Raw genomic sequence first — 20257 nt, 5'->3', positions numbered from 1 at the left:
CCTTACATCCCAGGGGGTTCATCAGTAGGATCTACTTTGTACCCAAAAATGATCAAGGTTTTCGTCTAATTTTCAACCTAAAAGAGTTCAACTCTTGGATTGTGTATTGCCACTTCAAGATGGAGGGCATACATTTGCTGCACTATCTGCTTCAGGAATGAGACTGGTTTGTACGCTTAGATCTCAAGAAGCGTGTTTGGTGGTGCCCATTTTCACTCCTCATCTGAAATTTTTACAGTTCCAATGGTGAAATCAGTGGTACGAGTTCACCGCCTTGCCCTTCGGCCTCTCGTCTGCCCCTTGGAGTTTCACCAAGCTTCCTCAACCAGTAGTTCAATACCTCAGAGAATGAGGGGTATGGTTGATCATTTACCTAGACAATATTCTTGACATGGTACAGGACAGGGAGACAACTCTCCTTCATTTAACTTGGACTGGTTGACTCCTTCAAGATCTGGGGTTCATCCTCAACAGGGAGAAATCGGTCATGGTACTGACACAGGTATTGGATTTTCTGGGCTTCCTAGTGGTCTCGATCCAGGCCCAACTCCTCTTAACCTTACGGAAATGGTTGTCCATCAAGAAGGAGCTGAGGAGAGCACTTGCCTCTCCAACTACATCCTTGAGGACCTTTACTCTTCAAGTAGGGCCATTGGCTTTATCCAGTCAAGCCATTTTCCAGATTGCCTTCATTATCGAGCCCTTCAGTGACAAAAAATTCTCCATCTCCATGAAGGTATGTCCTATTCTGAACAGATATTCTTGATCGAGGAGGTCCAGACAAAGATGTCCTGGTGGCTGGAGCATATCGATGCCTGGAACGGCAGGGACATTTTCCCTTCAGTCTCTGAGGTGGTGATAGAATTGGATGCCAGCGGTTGGGGCTGTGGAGCCTGTTGCGGCTCGGTGGGGATCGGGGGTAGGTGGTCCCTAGATGAACACTCGCTTCACATCAATTGCCTGGAATTACTGGCAGGGTCCTTTGCAATTCATACATTGTCACCACACAAAGTGAGTTGTTGTGTCCTATTGAGGAGGGACAATGTATCAGTGGTACATTACATCAATTGTCTAGGTGGGACGAGGTCCCGACATTTGGCTGGGATTGCAAAGGATTTTTGACATTATTGCCTCCAGAACCAGATTTCAGTGATGGCAGAATACATTCTGGGCTCATCAAATGTGCGAGCGGATTGGAATTCACGTTTTCCCAGCGACTCCAGTGATTGGACGTTGCATCCCCAGGTGTTTTATCGCTTGAATCTGGGCATGGGTCCTTGCACAATGGATCTCTTCACCTCAGGACTCAACACACAGCTTTCCCGATTCTACAGTTGGAGGCCAGACCCTCAAGCACTGAGTTCAGATGTGTTTCTTCAGGACTGGTTGGCGGGTCTTTTGTACGCCTTCCATCCTTTTTTGAAGATTTAGCGCAAGTGAGCAGATGGCGGAGCTGGTCCTGGTTACTCCTCTGTGGAAAGCCCAATCATGGTTTCTAGTGGTGATGGAGTTGGCCTGTGCCCTTCAGATGGCGATAGAAACCCGACCCGATCTTCTGCAGGATCCAGCGGGCCATCAACATCCATTGGTGACTCAGGGGCTCTTGTGCCTCATGGTGTGGCAACTTTCCTGCAACGTTGGCAAATGCTGGGGGTTTAAGCAGATACATTGTTCGTCTTATCCCACTCTTGAGCTCCCTCTATGCACAAGTGCTATGAATCAGCCTGGCGTCACTGGGTTTCTTGGTGTGGTGAATAGGATGTGGATCCCAAGGCATCCGGTAACCATATCATTGTGAAATTTCTGTCTGATTTGGCCACACAAGGTTTAGCTTATAGAACAGTGAATCATTTTGGTCCCCATTTCTGTGGGTCATTCTCATTTGGATGGTAGAGCCGTGGGGGGGCACCCTCTGGTGTGCAAAGTATTGAGAGAAACAAGGATGGGTTGTCCCCCTCAACTAAAGTATTCAGCTTTATGGGATGTAAATGTGGTTCTACATTTTCTCAGAACTTGACCACCTAATGAGGATCTTATACGTAAGCAATTATCAGCAAAGCTTACCTTATTATTGTGCCTCATATCCTGCAGGAGGTTTTCAGATGTTTGAGCCTTGGATTTAGCAGGTAGAGTGTTTACTCCCTCAGGGGTGTCTTTTTCCATATCTAAACAGAGTAAGACTGATTCAAGATGCATTGTTTATCCTGCTTTTCCTCATCATCATAAATAATGAGTGGTTCAGTGCTTAAATGTTATAAGGAACATACTGGAGAATTTCAGACAGATCAAGCAGGACAGTTACTCATTTCTTTGAAGAAACCTTTCTGCCCGGTCTCTTCCTTGACTTTGGCATGGTGGGTCAGGTGGATTCTGGCCGGAGCCGGAATTGATGTATCTTGTTCTGGAGCACATTCAGTGAGGGGAGCTAAAACCTCCCAAGCATTTTCCACTGGTTCTCGTCTTAAGGACAATATGGCGGGGGCAGACTGGTCTTCTGACTCGACTTTTAAGGTGTTTTATCATAAATCAACCGTGGATGTTGCATCCAATATTGTAGCACAACTTTAAAGTAGCATAATCCGAACAGAGCCTCTGTTCCTGACATAAAATAAAAAGATTTCAAGCTAGTGCGTCAAGAATTTTGAATTCTATTAAGGACACGAAGGCGAGGATTACCCGGACCAGGTATTGTATTTGTTATTTGCTGTTTAATGCTAGTGTGATAATCATTGACATGTTATGTTTTTTCCCACCCTTCATGATGATTGGTATGAGATGAGTAGAGATCGTGCTACTGCCCTTCTTTTCTTTCCAGGGGCAGATTCCAAGACGGCCTGAGAAGTCCTTTTTCCTCATTTCCATTGTCGGTGTGTTTCGGCGGAGACGAGTTTCCTTCACTGTTCTTATAATTGCCGAGGTTGGTGTTCAAATACTGGTTCTTCAAGAGATCTCGGTTGGAGTTGGAGTTTTGCAATGACTTTTTTAAATGACTTATGAGGATCATTGGCAAAGAAAGAGGAGGAATTATCATGACTTTGGTATAAATACTACAGCATTACTCCAGTGATTGGTGGAGAGAGTGGACTACAGGGGTTCATGGGAAGTGTAGTTTTTCTCATTGTATTGTTTTGATTGACTTCTGTGTTTGTTTAGTAAAGAAAAAGAATCACAATCCTCGCCTCTCTGTCGTTAATCGAATTGAACATTCTTGATGCACTTGCTAGAATTTTTTTTATTCTTGGTTGAATAACAATCCCCTTGCAGAACCATGTGACTTCATGAAGAAAGAGGATAATATATTATAGGGGTTGAAACATAAGAAACGTACAGACAAGCAGAAGATGAGTCTAAATGTGCCAGGGACAAATGAAGAAGTACATGTTGCCAGAGGAGGAATGAATATAGGCAAAACACCAGGGGGATCTGAGTAGTCTGTGGAGGTTTACAAAGAATACTGTGATATAGTAACTGACAAATTATTGCATTTTTTGATGAAAGGACAGATGCACAGTACCATGAAGGAAGCCAGAAAAGTGATGATTTCAAAGCCAAGAGGTCAAATCACTGATTATAAAGAATTTTGACCATTGTCAATGTTATACACAGACAATTAAAGTTTTGGGAAAAGCATTACAACAGTGCCAATGTCGTCATATACCTAATTGAAAGACTGCCCGGAATTTTCTCAGATTGGCACATGTTGTGGAGGAAAGGAAGAAGTCTGGGAACGGTCACTGTGCTGTGGTGTTTTTGGGCACTGGGAAAGCTTTTGATATGATATAGTGGACTTAGGGTTTTCAAGAAACTAATAAGCTAAAGTTTGGATCACTGTCTATAAGTTAGGTAAGGATCCTGTACAAGTCCCCTTAAAAGTAACTCAGTGGTTTAGCAAAAGTGAGTACTGGGGAGGGCCATTCGGCAAGGGCATCCATTGTTCCCATTGTTATTGACATTAACAAATGAACGTCCGACATGTATACTGTGCACAAACTGAGACTAATTCACAAAGACATTTATGAGCAATTGAAGTAGTTCTACGTGACTGCTACTTCATATTCTCATACATTCCTTTGTGAATTTGTCCCAAAGTCCAACTCTCTAAAAGTGCAAAGAGGACAAAGGGGCATATTATCAAACCAGGTGATAAAATTATCGCCGCTAAAACGGCGGTAATGGGCTTGATAATATGCTCTATGGAATTTCAATTAAAGCCCATGTTAAATGTGAAGGACGTCTAACATGGGCTTCGATTTGAATTCCATAGAGCATATTATCAAGCCCATTATCGCCGCTTTAGTGGCAGTTTTCTGCTGCTAAAGCGGCGATAATTGTATCGCCTGGCTTGATAATATGCCCCAAAGTCTCTTGTATTTGGACTAACTGTATAGGAATATGTCCAGAATATTCCCATTTTATTCCCATTTTGGATGTTTTTGGGCCAATTCACGAAGGCACTTAAGTGTACGTAAACTAGTACTACAGGATCACTACATAATGACCTCAGAAGTGCCATTCTGAAACTGCCTATTAGTCTCCCTCTGTGAGGATGATACTTTAATATAATTGAGGCATCAAGAAGGAGCTGAGGAGAGCACTTGCCTCTCCAACTACATCCTTGAGGACCTTTACTCTTCAAGTAGGGCCATTGGCTTTATCCAGTCAAGCCATTTTCCAGATTCCCTTCAATAAATATATTGATGGAATAGGTTGAAATTGAAATACATGTTTACCGTATCCATTCTATCTCTGAGAAAAACATAAAGACAGATTTCCTTCAGGTGACAATGGGATGGGAAATGGAATTATTCCAACATTTGGGAATTATAGTTGCAAAATAATTTAGAAATGCGTTACTGTTCAATTCTTCACATACAGAGATCAAGGCCATTTGCTATTTCAATCCCAGTCAGGCTTTTGCAAAGGCTACAGCAGTGTAACTCAAACATGCCCCTGTCATTGAATCCAAATTAGGTAATGACTATGATTGCCTTCTCATCCTTTTTAAATGATCAGTGGCATTCAATTCTATTTATTGTCACATGCTTGTCAGAGTTCCTGAACACTACCTGAGTTTCAAAGAAGACGTTCTGTGTTGATTTCTTGCATCATAGTTAATTTTAAACAGCTGAGGAGGTTGGGCAACACCTCCGTCAATTCTACAACAGCCATATGCTGAGTTACCCAAGGTCTACTCTGGCACCTAAACTGTTTAATTTACATATAGACCACTAAGAATCAGAAAATACGCAAGTATCAAAATACACCAGTATGCAGACAGTACTCAGATCTATTTTCAAGTATCACTATTCTAAGAACACTAAATGCACACAGTATTGAATGGCTGTTTGAACGAAACGTTGAGAGGTTAGCCTGTACTCTGACCAAAGAATTTATATTTTTTAGTCTGCAGATTGAGCCTCCTTTTCCTCACAAATTCAACACGCTACTAAACTATGAGAATCACTCAGCACTTGAGTAAACTTGTACCCTTATGTCAACCTAAAAACTTTTGCTATGTTGTGCAGAGCATGATACTGTACTGAATTGAATATGAGAATGCCATAATTTTGGGAACGCCATATCTCTCTTAAACTTAATTGAAGCAGTTTTATCCTCAGCTTAAAAACTGATTCCCAGAGCTGGATGATTTAACAACATATTTCTAGTTCTAAAAGACTATCATTGCTCCCACTAGAAACCTGAATAGAATTCAGCTTGGCATGTATCACCTTAAAGTTCTGCACCACCAACACCTGGAGTAGATTCTACCATCTCTCAATATCTTTGGTGGAACTAAAAATGAAGAAGCATAGTTAGTTTACGACTTGAAATCAGAACATTCAGACCCAATAAATCCACAATATATTCCTTTTTTGTAGTAGCACCCTCCATATCGACCAATTTTCCAGTTGACCTGAGAAGCTCAGAGGATCTTCTATATTTCTAAAAAAGCTGAAACCTCACTTTTCAACCTTTATTTGAACTAGTTTGTAGCATTAAACCTTTGCATCCACTTTCTGTTACTGGGACATCCTACTGCTCACGCATCAATTACAATTAAATCTCCCTTTCTCAGAAATTTCTCTCCCTCTATTTTCTTTTTTCTGCTCCAGTAACTTTCCCCATGTCCTCTTTCTTCCGTTATCTCCTACACTTGTCCCAGTGCCTTTTACCTTGTACTTGTGTATCTTGAAACTATATATATATATATATTCAAGGTACTTAAGGGGTTTTGATAGGAGCACTTGGAAATCTACAACAAATGAGTAGACATACATTCCAGATGTTATTCCATTCACATTTTTCCTCTGATATATAGAACTGGTGAGGCATATAATTGACACATAAAGTGTGATTAGTAAAGTTAAGATAATTTAGTTATTACTGGGGCAAAGGATTAGTTTGCCATGAGGAGAGTGCCAAAGTTATCGCAGGAATGAGTCTAGTAGGTCAATTTAAACTATACAGTCTGGTGAGGAAGTGGTTTGCTATTGCAGATGATGAAAATGTTACATTGGCCATTCAATTTGATAGATTTGCTCTTTGTTTGATGAGTGTGGTTACTGACTATAAACAGGAAAAGCGAACAGACATATAGGGTCATAATATGGATTTGTGGAGCAAGAGCAAATAATAGCTTCTAAGTTGCAACGTTTTTTTAACCAGAAATCGATTAGACATCAAGGTTACATCTTAGGATTGTGTCCATGGCTGTATATTACCTTGAAATCTCCTAATAATAAAAACCTGCACAAGAAAATATGGGAAACGCATTTCAAAATGTCTACCGGTATACCCTACAAAGTCTTCCTCACTTATTCCACTTCCCAAATGTTGACTTTTAGTAGGTGTATTGTCGGACACCAACATTTTGAATATTTTACAAGAAAGTCTTATGTCTAATGGCATCCCCCAGTCATGAAAAACACCAATTTTTCCCATTATATCTAAATAATCAGTATTTGTATGTATAATACATATATGAAAAAGGGACGACTGGAAAAGAGTTTTTAGGAACTGATAAAAAAACTTGTGACTATATTCTTTTTATTTCATCTATGACTCATCAGGAAGAAGCGCCAGAGGCCAATACTAAATAAAGGGGCAAATGGGGGGCAAGTTTGGGTTCTGAATGCTGGGAAACAGAAATAAAGAAAAAAAGGAAACCATGGGAGGGAACAACAAATGTTGGTAGGAGGCGAAAGACTTAATGGGTATAAAGAAGGGCACGGGAAGTTTGCAAAAGGGAATGTGGGTTGGGAATCTCACAAAAAACAAAAAAGAAAGGAGAGGTGATGAGAAGTGGGACTCAAAAAGATGAAATCGAAGAAGCTGGTGTTTTCTGCTTTTGAACAGGAAATTGAAATAGTGTTAGGAGGTAGTCGATTATAGGTAGGACTGAGATGTTCTAGAAGAAGGATATTACTAATTTTCGAAATGAACTGAATTCTCCAGGTTGGATTCAACCACACGAATGCCATTCAGCTTACAGAATATGTGGAAACTGGTTGAGCTAAAGGTTTCACTAAAGCAGGATGCTTCTATTAGATTCTTCATCCACAAACGCAGAGCTGTTGCCACAACCATTCAAATTAACAGGAGACACATGTCAACTGGTTGAGTTTCAGTACAGGTCCACCAATGTTGAAATGCTGGCTCAACATAGGGTGAGCACCTCGCATGGAGGCAAATTCAGGACAGTGACTGTAAAAATTCAAGACAAAGGGTCAAAATTCAGGTAGAAAATACAGTATAGGAGATACATTTTATGGATACATAAGAGGAGGTTGCGCGTTTATAACAAAGTTGGGTGACACGTACAAATCAAAATAGGTTTATGTTCTTTGTTTTGTTTCATATTCATTCAACGCTCACATGTAGCTGGATTTAATTTGGGATGAGAAAACTAGCCAGCATTTACAGACTAAACAGAATTTGACAACTGACATCAAAGGCAGTTCACAATTCTATCCCCATATCACTTTTGCCTTGATGATGGAGGGATTTTTGAAACCTCATAAATAAGGTGCTGGGGCTGCTCCGCATTTTGACACAGTATGGGAAATCAGCATCAACCTACCAATGGATTCAAATAACTACAAATGTCCAGAAAAATATCCAACAAGGACATGTGAGAATATAACAATTCAAACCTGATTAATGTATATACACCAACTTACCATACAGTACATTATAGCTCTGCTATATCTTTATCATGGGGAACAGCATGTGCAGAAATTTGACCATCACCGTAGTTATAGCATTGAAAACCTTTATCTCCATTATACCTTTCTATCATCCATCTAATTTTCTTATGATCTCAATTCACACATTTGTCAACACCTTTTCTGGCTTCACTTGTCCTAAAAAATGAAGAAAAAGGTCCACACTTGCTCTTTGTGCTCCTCAAAATATTTTCATCTAGCTCAACCTTTCTGTAGAAAATGTTCTTATGGTGGGAAACAATTGTCTTTTTAGGGCCTCACTACTGGAACGTTCATCCTTGATATTTTAAATACACTTCCTAGCACATTATGTCCTGGATAAAAATCAAAACATTCCTCTTTTCTTGATTACTTTGGATCACTGGTGAAGATGGATTCCAGTTTATCACCAAGACACCCTATGGTGTAAATGCACTTTAGAAATTCATAAGAAAATAACATACTATAGCCAGCATATTAATCTCCCATCGGTAGGTAGTCAAACTACCCTACCCTCAAAATATTTAATTGACATCCTCTTGGATCCCTGACCACAGGAATGGGAAACATGTATCAAAGACACTGCAGAGAGTCACAACTGGTGGAGGAAGGGCGGGGACCCGGCCTACTCACATTTCCAGTAAGTTCAGGTCTTCTGGTCTGGATCCAGTGGCTAAATTCCATATAAAAAAGGTTGCGCCTTTTCTGGAAGAGCAACACCATGGAAACTCAAGACAACAACTTTATTTTAGTTTTGTATAGCAATTTTCTAGTTGCGATACATTTAAAAAACATATTTTGGATTGTTCCACTTCAGCACATTGGATTATATTAGCACACTTAAAGGCCTTTTTTTAGAATTAGTGAACCAGACCCTTTCTGCCATTGACATTTAGTAAATGACTCATGGGCAAGACAGTTTTCTTATGACTTCTACAAAAGCCTCTATTGTTACAAATGGAGTCATGATCTCTTAATCCATAGAGAAGAGAGTTTTGTGTACAGTGCCCATCCTTAACTGAATTATTTGAAGGTGACTTAAAAAATGCTAATCATGATCAAGGAGGCAGAATGAAGAAAGATAAATGTGTAGGATCACACAGTTTACTCAGGTTGCCAGTGAGGAATTAAATATGCTATCACAAAAAAAAATATGAAAGAGCATTTTAATCTGATGTGAATCAGTAGCCCCACAAGCAACAACGTCTTGAGTGAGCCAAAAACAACTCAGTTTGTGGCAGCGTTGTAGTATATTGAACCAAATATCAGTGAGACTTTTCTATGTATTTCTGTGTCTGCGAATTTAAAGACTTCTGCTTAAAATTTCATCATTATAGAAAATGAGGCAATAAGAGGTAAAAGTGATCTGCCCAGAAATAGAATTTGGGCAAGATGATTAAGGAAAGGTTGGACTGATACATAACCGACTTTTCCAAGGTCTAGCCTTGTCAGTCTGCTGTAGCCAACAGCCTACCCTGAGAGCAAGTTCCTGACTTAGGTACAGCTCTGTCCACCTCAGAGTGTGAGGCTAACCACACACAGAACCTCTGACATTTCAGATCCTGCATTCATCTGGCAGTTTATACTAATGTGTTATGTGTATAATGCTGATCATAAAAAAAGAAAATAATTAGCTATGTTCTCAAGATATCTAATTTGCTTTCTTTTACGCCTTGTAGTTTTATGTTTTAAAATGTCAATTTTATTTTGAGACATAAAAGCATTGACTTTTTCATATTTATTAAATACCATTGCAGTAAGCATGTTCAAAGCTCCCGCCCAGATCCCCGGGCCAGACAGAAACAATGTAGTTATTATACATTTTGAACCTCAGTTGGTTAATTCAATCACTGTGGATGTATGTTTGTGCAACCAGAGAACAACAGAGTTGAATCCTGGTTAGTGTAGCAGGGACTAATAACTTGGACATTTTAAGCAAGGTCCCAGTCTTTAACAGAAAGCACTGCGAATGTGTACATCATTATTTTCCAGTTTAAAAAGCTTTATTGAGTGAAATAAACCAAGTAAAATATCAGTGCAAAAAAACATCAGTAGGCAATGAAACAAATCAATAAAAACAGATAAATTCTAACAAGGTATAAGAAGTGCCTAACAGAACCAAGGGATATACTAAGGGAAAAAGCTTTTTTTTTAAAAAGATATTATGGTAAGGGGCAAGGGAAGGAGAAGAAAGAGGGAGAACAAGGGAGAGAGGGGAAAGGAAGGAAGGAAAAGAAATAATGAATACACTGGGTAAAAAATCTTGTAAATAACCAAGGAAACAATTCTAAATAAAAGAGCAATTATAAAAAAGGCTTAAATAGCGACTAAATGAAAAAAGGGAATATACACAAGATAATCAAGGGGTAACTTGAGAAAGAAAATTAGTTAAAGGCAACCATAACAAATCTCTTTTGATCAAAAGAGGTACAGTGGTGGCAAAAGCACGATCAAGTCTATGATGATGACATAATAAATTCCACCATGCATTGTATGATATCTTGGAGGTGTCTTTCCAATTTGTAGTAATTATCTGGAAAGAAATTGCTATATACAAATCTATAAATTTGCGTGCATTACAGGGAACATTCCATATAGGTGAGACACCACCTAAAAAAATATGGACAATCTCAAAGGGATGATCAGTAGATAATATTTCATTCAACTTCAACCAAATACGTGACCAGAGAGATTTAACTAGCGGGCAGTGAAAGAACATATGAAAAAAATCACTATCTGTATGAGAGCAAGACCAACATTTTTTGGAATCAGACAATTTGAAATTATGTAAGTCTGAAGAAGTGAAAAAAAGTCTGTTGTAAAAAAAGTACAAAGTCTGTGTAGTGCTAGCAGAACGGGAGACAGTGTGTATTTTAGACCACAAAGAATTCCAAATCTGAAGGGAAAACTCTTGAGCAAGGTCTTTCTCCCAAGAAAGTTCAAGTTTGGATTTGGATCTTTCAGCAAGGGGGCTGGCAAGAAGTTTGTAAATAGCAGCAGCCTTAAGAGGAATAGAAAAATCTGGTAATGAAACAGAAGGGATAACATCAGACGGCGGCGGGGAGGTGACTTGAGAAAGAATGAGATTGAGAGAGTGTTGGAGTAAGATATACTGAGAAGAGCGTGCATTGGAAAGAAGAAAAGAAACACGAATATCCACATAGTCTTGTAAGGTGTTATGTACACGAAGCTGGTCAAAGGTGATAATACCTTTGTCAATCCATTCCTTCCAAAAAAGTGCTCTGTTATTAATCTTTAAGGATTTCTTAAACCAAATTGGAGTCGAAGAAAGAAACTCTGATTGCGAAAGAAAGGAGCGAAACAACGAGAGAGCAAGTGCTCTGGAATGTTGAAAGATAGGGGTAAGAAAACGCTATGGAGGATGAGATAATCGGGTAGCCGTATGATAGGAGAAAGGTGAGAGTTGTGCAAGTTCTATAGAGCTCCAGGCTGTTAGAGGAGGATCAGACGAGTCAGATAAAAAGGGCCAAATCTGTTTTAAAGTAAAGGCAGAATGGAAGCGAGTGAGGTTGGGAAAATTGACCCCGCCTGAATCTTTATGTTGTTGAAGACGGGAAATAGAGATCCTGGCCTTACGATTGTTCCATAAAAATGAGGTTAAGATGCGATTTTTTTTTTTAAATGGAGTGGTAGAGAAACAGGAAGCATAGAGAGGTAAAAATTTACAATAGGAAGAAGCATCATCTTAATAGTAGCCAGCCTCCCCCACCATGACAAGTAAAGCGGAGACCAAGTAGTAATGAGGGAGGAAAGCTTATTAACAATATCCTTTTGATTAAGCATAATGGTATCTCTAATATTGTTTGTGTAAAGAATACCAAGGCACTTAATACTAACCGAATTCCACTCAAAACCAGAGCCTTGAAACATATAAGGAAGGCAAAATTTGTTAAGAGGTAGAACCTCAGACTTGTCTATATTAAGTTTGTAGCCAGAAACTAGAGAGTATTCATGCAGCAATGAAAAAAGTGAAGGTAAGGATGTGGACGGATTAGAAATATATAGCAAAATATCATCAGCATAGGCAGTGAATTTAATATGAATATTCTGAAATGTGAAACCGGTATGTGATGATGAGCGAAATTTTTTTTCTAAAAAGGGTTCTAATGTGAGAATGAAAAGAAGAGGGGAAAGAGGACAGCCCTGTCTGGTGCCTCTATGTAAAGAGAAGTAATGAGACTGAGAACCATTAACCCAGATAGAGGTAGACGGGGCCGAATATAATAATTGAATGTAACGAATAATAGTAGGGCTAAAGCCATGCCACCGCAATGCACCAAACATGAAATCCCAGCATACTCTATCAAATGCTTTCTCAGCGTCCAATGTGATAGCAGCGACTGGGGAGTCCATCTTAGAAGCAAGATGAATGATGTTGAGAAAGGTTCTCGAGTTGTCCGTAATGGATCTGCCCTTGACAAAACCAGATTGATAAATATTGATAAGGTTAGGAATGATTACATTAATACGAGAGGCAAGAATTTTAGCATAGATTTTGCAATCAGTATTAATTAAAGAAATAGGCCTATAATTTTTACAATCACCCCCAACAACTAAATCATCAGTCGCATGAGAGGAAAAGAGCACAGAAAAATCATTCCAAAAGGATAAGTCTACTCCATTAGGGCCATAAACATTGCAAAAAGAAAATTTTGTATTATTAACAGTAACATCCAAAAACAACCATCTACCACAGTTATCATGAAACTCATTCAAACACTGAACAGACAATGATTTATGAAAAAGAATAAGTACACCATTCTTGTTATTTGCTGCCGGAGAACAAAATGTCTCCCCAACCCATTGCTTACGCAAAGAGGACAAATCCTGTGAGTTAAGGTGAGTTTCCTGCAACAACGCAACCTGGCATTTCAGTCTTGCTAAGTGAGATAAAACACGCTGTTTTTTAACAGGGTTACGAATACCTTTGACATTCCAAGAGATAACACGAAGACCATTAATTTCATGAGATAAAAAAAATATAAGCAAAAGAAGGTAGAGAGGTTAAAATAGGATGGGAAAAGAGAAAGAACGAGATAAACATGTTGAAAGGAAATGAATAATGGAGAAGAGACAAATGCACGAAGACCAACACATGCGCCCACCACAAAAATAATAACGGAAGTAATAGAAGAAAACACCAAAGTACCGTAAACAGTAAGGAAAAAGAGAAAAGAAAATTTAAAATAGAAAAAGTAGTGTACATGTTGCCAGAAAAGTAGGAAAAAAAGGAATGAAAAGGGAGGGAAGAAGGGAAAAAAGGTAAGAAAAAGGAAAGGAGGGGGAGAGGGAGAAGGAGAAATAGAAAGGAGAATAAGAGGGAATCAAGTCCCTCAAAAAGTAGCTGAAAAAAGATGGCAAAAAGCCAAGGAACTTTAGCCATAGAGAACATACAGTCGAAAAACATTAATGTGGGAGAGGGGCAACGAAGAACAAGACAGCCGAGCTAGGAGAATACAGTAAGGAAGAACAGGCTATCGTAATCAAAAAAGAAGACAGACAATGGAATTAAATATATAACAAAAGGCAACCAAAAAGAACAAACGAAGAGACTTACCAACCAGTTAGGGAGAAGGGGAACAGCAGCAGGATAAAACACACATGATAGACAACAAAGCAACGCGAATGAGGACCATAACAACAACACCAAGAGGGGGAGACCTGCAAGACAAAACAAAAAGGCATGAGCAAAAGACGTGCAAGAACTAGACTATACATTGTAAAGTAGAATAAAACAAGATGCAATACATAAAAAATAAATAGAACATAATAATTAGGGTTTGCTCAGTTCCATAAGTTCTCCTTTATGAGTATGGATGAACTTCCTCAAGTCTGCAGGGTCTTCAAAGCTGTAGGTTCTATCTTTATAAGTCACCTGGAAAAAACATGGGTGTATCAAACCATAGCGTGCATTCATAGATCTCAGCGCGGGCCGAAGGTCCAAAAATTCCTTTCGACGAGAAGCAGTAGGTTTGGAGACATCCTAAGTGAAAAAAACGTTATGACCAGACCAGATCATTTGCATATGTTGCTTAGCAGCCTGATGAACCGTCATGAGGTCTGAGTAAAGAAGGAAATGGGCGATGATCTCCTGAGGCTTAGAAGTAGAAGAGGTGTTCCGAGGCCCCAGACGATGGGCGCGTTGTATATTAAAGTCTGAAGATTTCGGAAGGCCAACAATCTGAAGGACTTGAGTTTTCAAAAAATGGATCATGTCCGCCCCTTCAGAACCCTCGGGAACACCATAAATGCAGAGGTTATTGCGCCTATTGCGATTTTCTAAATCTTCAGTGACTCTCTTTAGCTGGCCGATCTCCCCAGTGAGTGTGTCAACTCGTGCAACCACATCCTGCGCATCACTAATCCTCTGCTCGATATCAGAAAGTCTCGTATCTAGACTAGACCACTTGTCGTCTAACCGCTGAAGAGTGGCAACAGTGTCTGTCATAAAAGGGCGGATAAGGCGCAACTCCTTCATGATGTCTTCGAGGGTAAGAGGTAATGGATACTTATTTGGAGAAGGCGGGTCTTTCTTGGACCGTTTGACCGATGAGGAATTAGAATCTTTATGACCTCCTGAGGAACCCGCATGAGGCTTACTTGAATGCGCAGTATCCATAGTGGAAAAAGTCGCAGCAAATGATAACAGAAGAAGGCAGAAGACAACAGCAAGCAATACTGGTGAAGCCACAACAGTAAGAAGAAGTGTGGCGCAAACACAACAGTGGATATCGTTGAAATCTGACACACTGAATTGATACCACAGGGAAGCAATGAGTTGGTGATATAAGCAGAGCTAAGAAGTCATCAGCACCAGCAGCATCAGAGAAGCCGAGACCAAATAACAGGGACCATCCGTCAAGAAGATCCTGCAACTCAAAGACGACACTCCAAACCGAAGAACAGGCTCAACATTGTGGGGCTCCACACAAGACATTCATCCCGTCTCGCCGTGTAACGCACATATCAGAAAAAGGATCTTTGACAGGTTCTTCCAGTGAGCAGAGCCACATACATTTAAATCCGTTTAATCACAGCGCCAACCGAAGGAGCCACCATAATGAATTCATTCCACATCAGGAGAAACCAGTGCAAAATGATGAAGAAACTCGCACTGTACGTTGTTTAGGAAAAAAGGTTGCATAAACACAACATCCTGCAGCTGCTGGAAAAACTCCTCAGAAGAACAGCATTTTCCACATACAGTCAATGAAGTATTAGACATCTGTACACCCACTGCTGCTCAAACGAATCCCAATACACAGAATTAAGGAATAGTATTAGCTGGAGGTAATACCTGGAAAAATTAAGTCGCCATGACCAGGAGAAGGAGTGCTCAAAAAACAATGAAGCAGAAAGTCCAATTCAACACGCTCGCGCTCCTCGCGCTGCCGCCATCCTATGCGACGCGTCTGAGGAGAATACGAGCATTAAGAAAAAAACTACGAAAAAGGCACTCCATACGCGCCGCAACGTGGAGACGCGCCGGAGCTCACAAAGCTGCGGCCATCTTGGCTGCGCGCAAGCCACGCCCCCTCTACATCATTATTTTAAATTTGCATTCCAGACAGTATAAGATAGGCAGCCACAGAATGTGCAAAAAAACCCCTAGGTTTAAGATTAATTATACATTTTAGCAATACTCAGACTGCACCTGGCGCAAAAACTTTGTATAACTGTCTTTTAGAAGGACTCACTACAGATAAGCTGGTAACACCCTTTCAAAAAGAAGAATCTTTGTCTTCAGGAAGCTTCAAGGTATTCCATCATTTAATGCCCATACCAGCTACGAAGCAGCCTTTACATTTGCAGATTAGTCAATTGCACACTTTTACATTTCTTTCAGGCAGCAGACACCCTAGCAAGAAGGCTTCTTTCGGGTTTAGTTCTCTGTCCCTCCCTTGGGATCACAGCACAGGAGGCCCTCTCCCTCTACACTTAAGCTGAAGCATCTCAAAGGTCGGACTTAACCTTTGTCTATTAGCACAAATGCTAACTTTACAGACAGTACGTGTAAATTAAGGATGAGCAAACACCCTAGTTCTAAGTTAATGTTCTGAATAGGCATTATTATTAAGTCAACTCATACTCATTAGCTCTTTATTTTGATTAGCATCAACAATCATAAAAATACAAGAAAAACATCAACAAATTCATGACCATAGCATAAAAAGCAACAAAATTACATTATCGTACACAAGCATAATACACCCCTGCTACAAATCTAGATAAATACCAACATACTTTAATATTATCTAAAAATTGCAGATATAAAAGAGATGGTCTTGCTTACTGAAAATTCTAAGGCACGAGTAATGGACGAATATAATTATGTAGCAGGTCAGCCCACTTAGAGCAAATTAAAACAATGTGCAAAGTGTCAAGTGCAGAGGACGCATCACATGTACAAGAGGTGGGATCTGATGGCTTGTGCCATCCCGCTAGTAATTGAGGGAACATATTCAGGCAAAAGTATGTTAATATCCTTCTGCGTATAACCGGCATATCCAATAATAAGTTATGGGAAAGAATTTATAGTTTGGGTAATCATCGTTAAAAAAAATACCGATTCATTTTACGAGAAATTAGACAAGAATGAGAGCACATTTCTACAAGGGCCATAAGACGCCGTGCCACTAAAAATGCTGATCATGTGTAACTTTTCCCTTGAAATGCATATATATTTTGAGGGTTCCCGGAGGTAGGGAACTAATTGTTGCTCTATGTTGGACAAAGGAGGTTCAAAATCACATGATAAGCTAGCTAGTGTTTCTTTCAAAAAAAGACAAAGGGCCATATGTAGGTAGTTAAATACCGGTCGGTAACGGCCGAAATTCGGTAAATATCACGTTACCGACCGGTAATTAGGCGAATGAGATGTAGGAGGCCAAAAAGAAGGATTCGGTAATTATGAATCGGTAAATACTGATTCATCTTTACCGAATTCTAAATTACCGAATCGGAATTACCGAATTCTTATTTACCGAATCGGTAAATAGGAAATGGTAAAACGAGAAAAGAGATGTAGGTAGATTCGGTATTACCGAATTTCATGAAATTCGGTATTTAAGAGTCGGTAATTAACACTGAGTGAAAGCAGGTGGTAATCAGCTACAGTGCATATAAACAATCCCAAGATGCAACAGCGTGATCACCATGGCGGCTCTCTATGTGATTGCAAGGCGCCTACGTCTACAGGCAGCAGGTGTGCGGATTTGAAGACGGGAGGAGCGCATTTACAGACAGCGCATCACACTCTTCCAACAGACTGAGGCTGAGATACATGAAAGGTACAGGCTACACCCCCAAACCATCATGGACCTGATAAGGGACTTGCACCCACTCCTGGACCATCCAACAAAAAGGGCGCATGCCATACCACCACATGTGCAGGTGCTCTGTAGCCTCCATCTACTCGCATCTGGCAGTTACCAGGGGGTGATAGCTGCGGTAGGCGGGGTATTCCAGAGTTGCCTGTCCCGTTTCTTCAGGAAGTTCCTGGATGCCATGATGCAGAGAATGCAACACTACGTTAGCTTCCCAAACACACAGGCTGAACTGCTGAAAACCAAGACAGACTTTTACCAGATGACACAGTTCCCGCATGTCATAGGCTGTATTGATGGCACACACATTCCAATCTGCCCACCAGCAGCCACTGAGTATATCTACAGGAACAGAAAGTCCACCCACTCCATAAATGTGCAGGTAATCTGCGATGCTGCCAACATAATTACTGACATCGTAGCAAAATTTCCTGGGAGCACCCACGACTCCTACATCTTCCAGAACAGTGGGATCTACGCACGCCTGTTGCGGGAGAATTTGGAGAAGGATACCTGCTAGGTAAATCACTGTGACACTCCCTTATACTTACCGCAGATGAATGTGTATTGGTGTATGTGACTAATGGCACCCTCTTTCTCACCTAGGTGACAGTGCATATGCCGTGCGGTCATTTATCCTCACTCCCTACCTACACCCATCAACCCTGAGTGAGAGACGATACAATGTGGCACACAAATCAACACGCAACGTGGTGGAGCACACGTTTGGACTATTGAAAAGCAGGTTCCGCTGCCTCCACAAAAGCGGAGGCGCACGCCAGTACACACCCATCATCTGCTGCAAGATCATTGCTACTTGTGCAATGCTGCACAACCTTGCCACAAAGAAAGGTACAGAAGTGGAAATAACAGATTTTGAGGAGAATGATGATGAATTTGCATAGCCAGAGCCCAACGCAGCAGGAGTGCCAGAAGCAACCGATGGGAGAGAGAGAGACGGGCAGAGATCACATGCAACTATTTCTAATTAAGTAAGGAGACACAGCCAGTTGTTGGATGCAATGACGTAGTTTTAATTTGTGGGCACTACGCCACAACACAAACGGCCAAACTGGGCTATCAAATTGGTGACATCCATAGTAGGAAGCCATGGGTTACTTCACCCAACTCTGTCCTGGAAGGGTGTGCTGCATCAGCGTCTGCGGCCACGCACTACAGTGCGGGATGCCAGTCACTGACTGTCCTCACTGGCTGTGGGACCAGTGGCAGCCCCATGCCATCTGCTGCTCCTCCGTGTGTCTGTGACAGGGGGGGTAATGCTGCTCCGACTGGTCGTGTCCTCGCTGTCCACAACATCCACAGCACCAGTATTGGCAGACTGGCTCGTCAGCAGCACCTCAAGAGCAGTGGTTACCTTAACCAGCCCCCTAGAAACATCAGTGCTGCAGTGCGCAAGCCCCTCCTGCATGGCCACGGAGCGCCTGCAGAGCAGAGAAGTGGCACTAGCTAGTCGGTTCACTGCCCTCGTATGGTGCTCCATTTTCTGCCTCTCCCTTCGCCATGTTGCTCTGTCCTCATCCATTTTACTGCACAGCAGCATCACAGACTGGGACATGTCCCACATGCCCGCAGCCATCTCCCTCATGCCCTCAGCCATTGAGGAAATGCCCCTGTCAATGTTGCTCATTTTTTCATTGAGTCACTTCATTTGCGTTGTACCAACTGTATTGCCTTGCCTTGTAGGCGCTGCACCTTCACCATGGTTGCCTCCATCCCTCCGAAGACACCATGGCTCTCACCCTGTGGAGGTGGACTGCTCACACGAGCCCTGCGGTGGCATCTGGCACCTGTGTGTGCTCCCTCAACGGTGGACAGCACACCAGCATTGCTATCATCCAGTGGCACAGTGGTTGTTTCATCCCCCCTCGAGTCTTCTGAGGAGGACTCGGACACATGCAGTCTGGCAACAGCACACCTCCTAGGTCTCACCAATGCAGGTGGTGTTGATGCTGGTGAGGCTAGCAGTAGTGGCGATGCTGGCTGTGGTGGCGTGGCTTGCTGTGTTGGCGAGCCTGGCTGTGGTGGTGAGGCTGACTGTGGTGGTGAGGCTGGCTGTGGTGGTGTTGTGTACCCTGCACTTGTGGTGGCCTTCTCGGTGATGTGCTTCCGGGGTGCCCTCTCTCCCTTATCCTGAGCAGTCCTGCACGATGTCTGGCCTGTGGACAGAAACTTTACACTAGCTCAGTGTACCTGCAGCCCTGCATTGCTCACATCATAATACATTTCTGCAACACTATCTCATTGTCCTCATGCCTTGTTGTTTGGTGCGATTCCTGTCATGATAGGGGTTTCACTGACTACATCACCCATAATGCATTGCTGGTCTGAACAAAAACCTGTACTGGAGTGGGAATCACATAGTCCAATTGGGGATTTGGGATAGGGGAAGGGGGGGCACAATGCAGCGCATGCTTCTTACCTTTTTTGGTAGCAGCTCTGGCAGAGCTGTCTGCATCCCCAATCCCAACGACACTTTCAGGCTCTATCGTGGACTCCACGAGCTGCTCAAGTTCAGTCAGGGCAGGTGCCCTGTTCCTTCCTCCTCCTGTCTGGCTGGCCTGTTTTTTCAGATCAGCCATCTTCCTCTTGGTGATGATCCGGATGTCATACCACCGCTTCTTGAGCACATCAATGTCCCGGGGGGTCACTCCAATAGCATTTACCTGCGACTGGATTCCTTGCCAG

The sequence above is a fragment of the Triturus cristatus genome, chromosome 10, assembly GCF_964204655.1.
Source record: "Triturus cristatus chromosome 10, aTriCri1.1, whole genome shotgun sequence".
NCBI classification, from domain to species: Eukaryota; Metazoa; Chordata; class Amphibia; order Caudata; family Salamandridae; genus Triturus; species Triturus cristatus.
Note: the sequence above shows the minus strand (reverse complement) of the source record.